Genomic DNA, 8,499 nt, shown 5'->3' with positions numbered 1-8,499 from the left:
CTTCTTTGCCCCCTCCGAAGGATGTGAGCTCCATCCCGCCCGGCTTTGTTGACCCGTCTCAGTTATAATAATTATAATTATATTTAATCTAATTATTCTCATAATACTGAAAAATGGAATTTTCTATGTTTAAATATTAAATTCTAAAATTTTGCTCTTTTAAAATAGAATATTTAATTAAAAACAAAAATTCTTTTTAAAATCTAAATGTCTTTTGTGTTTTTTTAACAAAAATATTTCTAAAATCTACTTTTTTGTTCTTAAAATCTAACTTAAAATTACTTCCAATCTCCTAATCGGGGAAATTAAAAGGATCTTGCAAAAGGAGTACTGGACTCACCTGAGTGATTTTTGTTACTCTGCTGTTGAATCTTGCCTGCGTTCTCTGTGTCACCCATACCTTCGTCTAATCAGCAAACGGCTTCAAACTTGGTTGATTGAAGGTGTGGTCAATACACTGATCCGCAACTGATCCTACCGACTGCACCAATTATATTTCTCCGAGCGAAGAGCGTGTTTTAAAAATAAAATTCACAGATTTTGCAACATGCGCAACGATCATAGGCGTATTGCAAACGCCAGACACAATACAGTCGGCGGTTGTCGGCAATCACCTGTTTTTTTTACATTTTATATTAACTTGTGGCGTTATTTGGAAGAGTTCAATAGAAATATAAAAAAAACTAAACCTTGTTTGGAAAGCAATTTGTCATTCGTGACGTCAGCACTCCGGCAGTCTAACATAAACGTATCGCTAATCGCTATTCACAAATATAAAAAGAAAAAAAAATATGCAAAAAGGGGGTCAGTTTAGATTAAGTTTAGGTTAAGTTTAGATTAGGCATATATTTATATTAATGCAAAACCGACTAAAACCGAATTCTAATCTAACCTAAACTCACTCCCTCTTTTGCATATTTCGGGCTATTCCTAGGTTTAACCAATATTCGAACTTAAGGTGTAAATTTATGGATGGCCCATAAATTTAAATTCGCCGTACAAAAAATTACTTTTCACCAATTTTCACAATAAAAATTTAAAAGTTATAAATCATAATATTTTTTATAGAAATGATGGAATAAGGGTGAACGGGGTGCCGGTAGACCAAGAAGATACTTGGAATGTAAATATTAATTTATACTCGAATTGAATTGCCTCACAGTATAGGCATATTTTGAACCCCTACCGTGCATAGTTACTCTAGATAAAAATAAATTAAAATATAGTTGGGTCGAACGATAATTTAGTTTGCAGCTTATTTTCATCATACCAGTGTTGCCAACTAGATAGTACAAAATTATCCGCCGCTTCACTCGTAAAAGTCCGATTCGATTCGATCTGGTCCGACTTTTCCTAGGATGCAGTGTAGCTCTAATACTAATTGCCTCTTTTAGATTATGTAAAAATAATTATTGTACAGGGTGGTCCAATAGTAAAGGTACCCAGCTGTATCTCAGTAACCGTTAATGGTACAACTTTGAGAAAAAAAATTCTTGGGTAAACCGACCAAGAGAAATAATTATTACTGGAAATATTTTTGAAGTTTGAGAAATGACCGCTAGATGGCGTACAGGCAACAAAAAAGACGAAAATTTATTATTTTCCTAAATTTAATATCAAATCTTAAGATATGCAAAAAACATAAGGATTGTTTTCTTAGGTAATTCGGCATATATTTTGTATTTACTGTTTGTTGTTTATTGAAAGGGATTTTTTGCTCTATACGTGGATCTATACAATGTCTCAAAATTAGTTTTGAAACTACTAACTAGATGGCGTTTTTTCAAAAGTTGCCAATTAAAAGCGATTTTCTCGAAAAAATCAAATATATTGAAAAAATTAGATATATATCTATTCTTTTGATATCGTAATTTATTTTGTTCTTAAAAAAGGAGTTTAATTTTAATGAAAAAAATAAAAAGCCAGGTCCGTATTTAAAAAAGTTCATGATGGGTTTGTCGAATCCGAAACGTCGGATTCAAAAATGTATAATATCAGTTTGAAGAGGAGAAAATATTCATAATAAAAAAACAAAAAACAATGAAAAAATGGTAATTTTTAATTATGGGATTATTCTAAAAGTAAGCAAAAAATAAAGTTAATTTTTTTAGAGGCACTTTGACAGTGTCCAAATAAGTAATGAGGTACCTACCTGATATATTTTTGAGTTCGAGACTTCATCTTCAGACTGAATCAGACATTCAGAATTTTCAGGATCTAGTGGTACTGGTTCTGCGATAGGTATATCTTCTTCACCTATATAAAGCCCCAATTTGCGGCCCAGAACCAGAGTCGCCCAGGATTGTAGGCTTCGTCCAGAACAGCCGCGGAGGTAGCCAACAGCAACCCGCCGCAATACCCTTTGCCGTGTTACCAATATGAGCAAGAATGAAATAGTGAGGGAAATATATAAAAAAGAAGGAAAATATTAAACGGCCTAAAGTCACTTTTATAAACATTTAGTGAGTTTGTGTTGAAGTCTCCCAAAAATACAATATGCCTATCAGGCTTATAGTATTTATCTAACATCATATTTAATTTACATATAAACGTGTCAAAGCGTAACCACCGTAATAACAAGGCCGGACAGCTGTGACGTAAAAATCTCGTGACGTCACCAACTGGAGGCCCAACTCTATTTAGCAGCGTTGATTAAAAAATTAAATTAAATTTTGATTAAAGTTCAAATTGTGGATCTTTTTTCACTCACCAGATATACACTTGCGTGCATAGAAATCGGCCCAAGGCAAACTTTTGAAGTTAACTATATATTTTTTAGAATATATTTGTCAGATTAAGAAAAAATATATACTCTTTGAGAGACAATTTTATATTCTTTGAAAAGAGTTTAGAGATATTAATTTGTATTTCGGTTTCTTTGGATTCAAATTATTAAATTAATGCATGAAACAAATTATCGTTTTTTATTACTAAGATGTATGCTATTATTTATTTATTTATTTATTGACAATTAACTAAAATAAATTTTCAATAATGGGTATGACCCCCTCTTACTCTTACATCTCTCATACAGTTTGGTATAGGTTCAATCAAGTTTGATATTGTTGCTTGCGGTATGTTAAGCCACTCTTATTATACTGCAACAATGAGCTCTGGGATAGAGGTTGGGGCTCTTTGTCTAGCACGAATCCTTCGTTTTAGCTCATCCCATAAATGGTCTATCGTGTTTAAGTCTGGACTGCATGCTGGCCAATCGTGTACGATTCTTGATGTGTGTGCTCTCGCATTGTCATGCATAAAAGTGAATTCGCTTCCAATGTAGTCGACGTAAGGTACTACATGAACTGCTAAAATCTCCTCAATATACCTAGCACCAGTTAAACCTCCTCTCCCGTGCCGACGGTCATCCCAACGGATAAAAACTGGGTCGGTTCGGGTAGTCATAGAAATTGTACCCCAGATCATGCAGAAACCACCTCCATAAGCAACCCGCTCCTCAATGCAGCATTCTGCGAATCGCTCACCTGGCCTCTGGAACACGTTTCTTCTTCGGTCGCTACGATAGAGGCATATCCTGGTCTCATCTGAGAATAAAACACATTCCCATTGTTCTAGTGTCCAATTCAGATGTTCTGTGCAAAAGGCAGGCGTGTTTGACGATGAGCTGGGGTAAGTTTTGGACCAATTGCGAGTGTTTTGGGGGTCATTTAACTTTCTTTCAATCTTCGTCTTACTGTCCTCTGACTAACAGTCACTCCTCGTGTTTCACGGAGCTGTTGTTGCACCTGAATAGCATTAAGATGCCGATTTCTTAATATTGTTGACACAATAATGCGGTCATCACGATCCGTTGTATATCCTTTCTACCAGTTTCAGGTCGCCTACGAAAGGATCGAGTCTCCTCATATCGTTCACACACTCATCGAACCGCTCCGCATGTCATATGCAGTTGCCGAGCTACAGCTCTCTGTTTAAGTCCATTTTCGATTAAAGTGATTACTTTGGCAGCTTTTTTCCGTGATGTATGCATTAAATTGAAACACTAGTCAAACAATGAAACACAGCAAATCATACAATGAAAGAACAATGTGCAAATTTCGATTACAAAGTAACAGTAAAGTAGTAATTGCAATATTTGATAAGTTTTTTATTCTTATTGTCACCACACCACAAATGCCTTTCATTTGTTTACCGGTTGCTACGTATATAAACGATAAGTACTTTGGATAAATTTATACTCATATTAAAGCATGTTAAATTGTCTTTGAAACAGCTCATATTTTTTTCTTGGTCTGATAAATAGATTCTAAAAGACACAGTTAAAGCTTTGGTTAAAGTCAAAAGTTTACAGTGGGCCGATTTCTATGCACGCAAGTTTATTTCGAAGTTTTAAAATGTCTTTTCCGAGTTTTTAAAAAAATATTATAGTATATAAAAATAGTTTTAATACAATACGGAAAAAATCATACCAGTCAATAAATGTTTATCTCTCACTTTTTATCAATCAAATTTAATAAGGGAATATTTTAAGTTCGCAATAGTGTACAATATGAGAAAAGAAAACAATAAAAAATAGATATTTTTTATCGTATATATTATGTATTTTATCTTAAATTCTTTAAAATGCGATGAAAATAATAAAAAAATACATAAAAAAATTAAACTTTTATCTGTGTTCAATATTAAAGTTATTAAGTTGAGTTGTGTAACAGGTTGAGCTTGAAGTAATAAAATATTGTTTTAATGAGTAAAATATGAGGTCTGTTTTACTAGAGAACTTGCAAACTGATCCTCTTGAAAGTAGGTTTGGAAAATATAGACAGTTAGCTGGGAGTCAGTACAGTATTTGTGTTCGACATTTATATGAAGACGAAAAGAAACTTAGGTTTCAGTCATTAATGTCCCTAGAATTTTTTTTTTTAGAATATAGAAAATATATACTAGAAGAAATAGAAAACCTTACTAAAGGCAGTTTTGGGTTTCCAAAAGATGAAATAACTAATATAGTTTTATTTGAATATATAATTTTTAACAAAGTTTTGCAAAGCTATGAGGAGTTTCTCAAAATTCACAATAAAAAAATATTTTTATCAAAATATCTTTAGATTACATTAAAAGTAATAACACCATTATTAAAATTTCCGCAATGTACTATTTATAATGCTAAGTTATTGTAAAAATATGATAGACTTGGAAAAGGAAATAAAAGAAACTTAGACACACTTACAGCATAAATAAATACAATAACGATGGGTAATGTGAGATGGGATATCAATCTGATGTTTTTTAAATTTAGTGTTTAATTAATATTTATTAAAAATTCGGTGCAATTAAAGTTTATATCCATTATATATATATATAGGATATATATATATATATATATATATATATATATATATATATATATATATATATATATATATATATATATATATATATATATATATCCTATATATATATATAATGGATATAAACTTTAATTGCACCGAATTTTAATAAATAAATTAAACACTAAATTTAAAAAACATCAGATTGATATCCCATCTCACATTACCCATCGTTATTGTATTTATTTATGCTGTAAGTGTGTCTAAGTTTCTTTTATTTCCTTTTCCAAGTCTATCATATTTTTACAATAACTTAGCATTATAAATAGTACATTGCGGAAATTTTAATAATGGTGTTATTACTTTTAATGTAATCTAAAGATATTTTGATAAAAATATTTTTTATTGTGAATTTTGAGAACTCCTCATAGCTTTGCAAAACTTTGTTAAAAATTATATATTCAAATAAAACTATATTAGTTATTTCAACTTTTGAAACCCAAAACTGCCTTTAGTAAGGTTTTCTATTCTTCTAGTATATATTTTCTATATCCTAAAAAAAATTTAGGACATTAATGACTGAAACCTAAGTTTCTTTTCGTCTTCATATAAATGTCGAACACAAATACTGTACTGACTCCCATATTTTCCAAACCTCACTTTCAAGAGGATCAGTTTGCAAGTTCTCTAGTAAAACAGACCTCATATTTTACTCATTAAAACAATATTTTATTACTTCAAGCTCAACCTGTTACACAACTCAACTTAATAACTTTAATATTGAACACAGATAAAAGTTTAATTTTTTTATGTATTTTTTTATTATTTTCATATATATATATATATATATATATATATATATATATATATATATATATAGGTATAGAGTGTATCAAATGCAATCAAAGTTTAGGCCTCCAGTTGATGACGTCACGAATAAGCTGTTCGGCCTTGTTATTACGGTGGTTACGGTCAAAATCACCAGTAGGTGATCTATAACAATTAAAAATTAACAAAGTGTTTTTTGCCTAGTTAAACCGTCGTACACCACATATCTCAAAACGTTTGGTTTGGTTTGAGTAAGTTGTTAGAGTAAAAATTATCAGTGACATAAAATTTGTAAATTCTATCAGAAAAAATGATAATACATCCGGTGTACGATTTAAAAATTTGAGATTACTTAATTTTAAATGGTCGAAATTTATAAATCAGAACTAATATCTCGCAGTCGGGCGGGCCTACCAAAAACACGTCCAGACTTTCGAGCTTTCTTTGATCGGCCGTTGGAAAACCGACAGGGGACGGATAGCAACGAGGCTCCGTGGGTTGACTCGCGAGGCTCTCGCGAGACTTGTCCACACAGCGAATTTGGAATGTCTCGCGGTCGTCTCCCCAGGTTTGGACGCACCATCGTATCGCTGATCGCCATTCGCAAATATATTCCAGATACGTATAGTGAACAAGTGAACCGTTCGCAACGTTAAATAATTTTGATATTTAATTTTTATCGTGATGGCTTTTTATGAAAGTGTATACATAGAATTAATTGCATTAATTTGCAATAGCACTTCGAACCCACAGTTTTGTTATGGAGCCAGATTAAACCAATCAGAATGAGTATTATGTTACCGTAAAAGCCCGAATATTGGTTAAACGAAGAGTTGCCCACGTAGGAGCCCGAAATATACCAAAAAGTGGGTCAGTTTCGGTTAAGTTTAGATTAGGTCTATATTTTTCAAAACCAACTAAAACCTAATTCTAATCTAACCTAAACTCTCCCCTTCTTTTGCATATTTCCGGCTATTACCTGGGTATTCCTAGGTTTAACTAATATTCAAACTTACGGTGTAATTAAGTAAATTTGCCGTACAACAAAATTTCACCAATTTTCTCAATTAGAAGTTATAAATCATGCTATTTTTTATAGAAATGATGGAATAAGGATGAACGTGGTGCCGGTAGACCAAGAAGATACTTGGAATGTAAGTGTTAATTTATACTCGAATTGAGTTGCCTCACAGTATAGGCATATTTTGAACCCTTACCGTACTGTAGATAAAAATAAATTAAAATATAGTTGGCTCCAACGATAATTTAGTTTGCAGCTTCTTTTCATCATACCTAATAAAAAAAACCGTGACAACCACTACTTATAGTATGTACCTACATATGTATTTTTAAACATCATTAAGAGATTTAAGTATAAAAAGGTGCCCATAATGTGAGTAGCGGTATTGACGGTTTTTTGTTATGAGGAAAATAAACAGCAAAATATATTATCGACTGCAGCAACTATGTATTCCTAGTTTACATTCAGTATGTCCAATTAATATGGAATATTATACCTATACATACTTTTAAACATTTTCTACCATTATATTTTGATAGTTAAGTTTTTGAAATTATTTGTTAGCTTCTTAAACAAAACAGACCCATAATAATTCAAATCTTTATCATCCAAGACTTTCAAGAATTATGAAGTAATCTCACGTTCAATCAATTTTTTTTAAATTATTGCATGCCTTAAGTATTTGCAAAGTTAAGAAAAATATTTCTTTGCATACCTTGCAATTAATATATTTGGTCTAATTTATCAGTTCTGCATCATATCCGAAATTCAGATTGTGTGTGACACAACGAAGAGTGAACGTGCAACGTGAAAAACAAGAAAAATGGCAAGTAAAAAAAATGTAAAACTTTAATTACTAATTACACAGTCCTTCCCTTGAGTTTTTCTGCCTAAAATCTATATTGCCTTCCCTAAGATTTTAAATATAAATGATGATAACAAGTTTGCCACAATTTAAATTTAAGATAATTATTTAATTATTAAATCCATAATTATATTAAAAAATAACACTTACGAAGTTAATAAATATTAACTATTTCTAGTTAATCATTTAATAATTATTCTGATAAAAACACGCTGGATTTTTTATTTTGGAAATCATACAGGCTATAATCATTAATATGACTATATGTATTAACAATACTTAAATTAAAATTTATTTGAAGGAATGCTACGTATTAACTCGGATAATTATTAAAAACTGCTCATCGCGTTATCGATGTCGGCGTCTTGTGACTGTTGTCTGGCTGATTGGCCGTTTAGGTACCTATAGTTTGATTTCAGATAATGCAGATTTTAATGTGCCATTTGTGGTTTTTTATTGGAATTTTTTTACATATTTGGTATACTCTATGAAGTGCT

Source organism: Sitophilus oryzae, unplaced genomic scaffold (genome assembly GCF_002938485.1).
Source record: "Sitophilus oryzae breed Bouriz unplaced genomic scaffold, Soryzae_2.0 scaffold_1931_pilon_pilon, whole genome shotgun sequence".
Classification (NCBI taxonomy): domain Eukaryota; kingdom Metazoa; phylum Arthropoda; class Insecta; order Coleoptera; family Curculionidae; genus Sitophilus; species Sitophilus oryzae.
Note: the sequence above shows the minus strand (reverse complement) of the source record.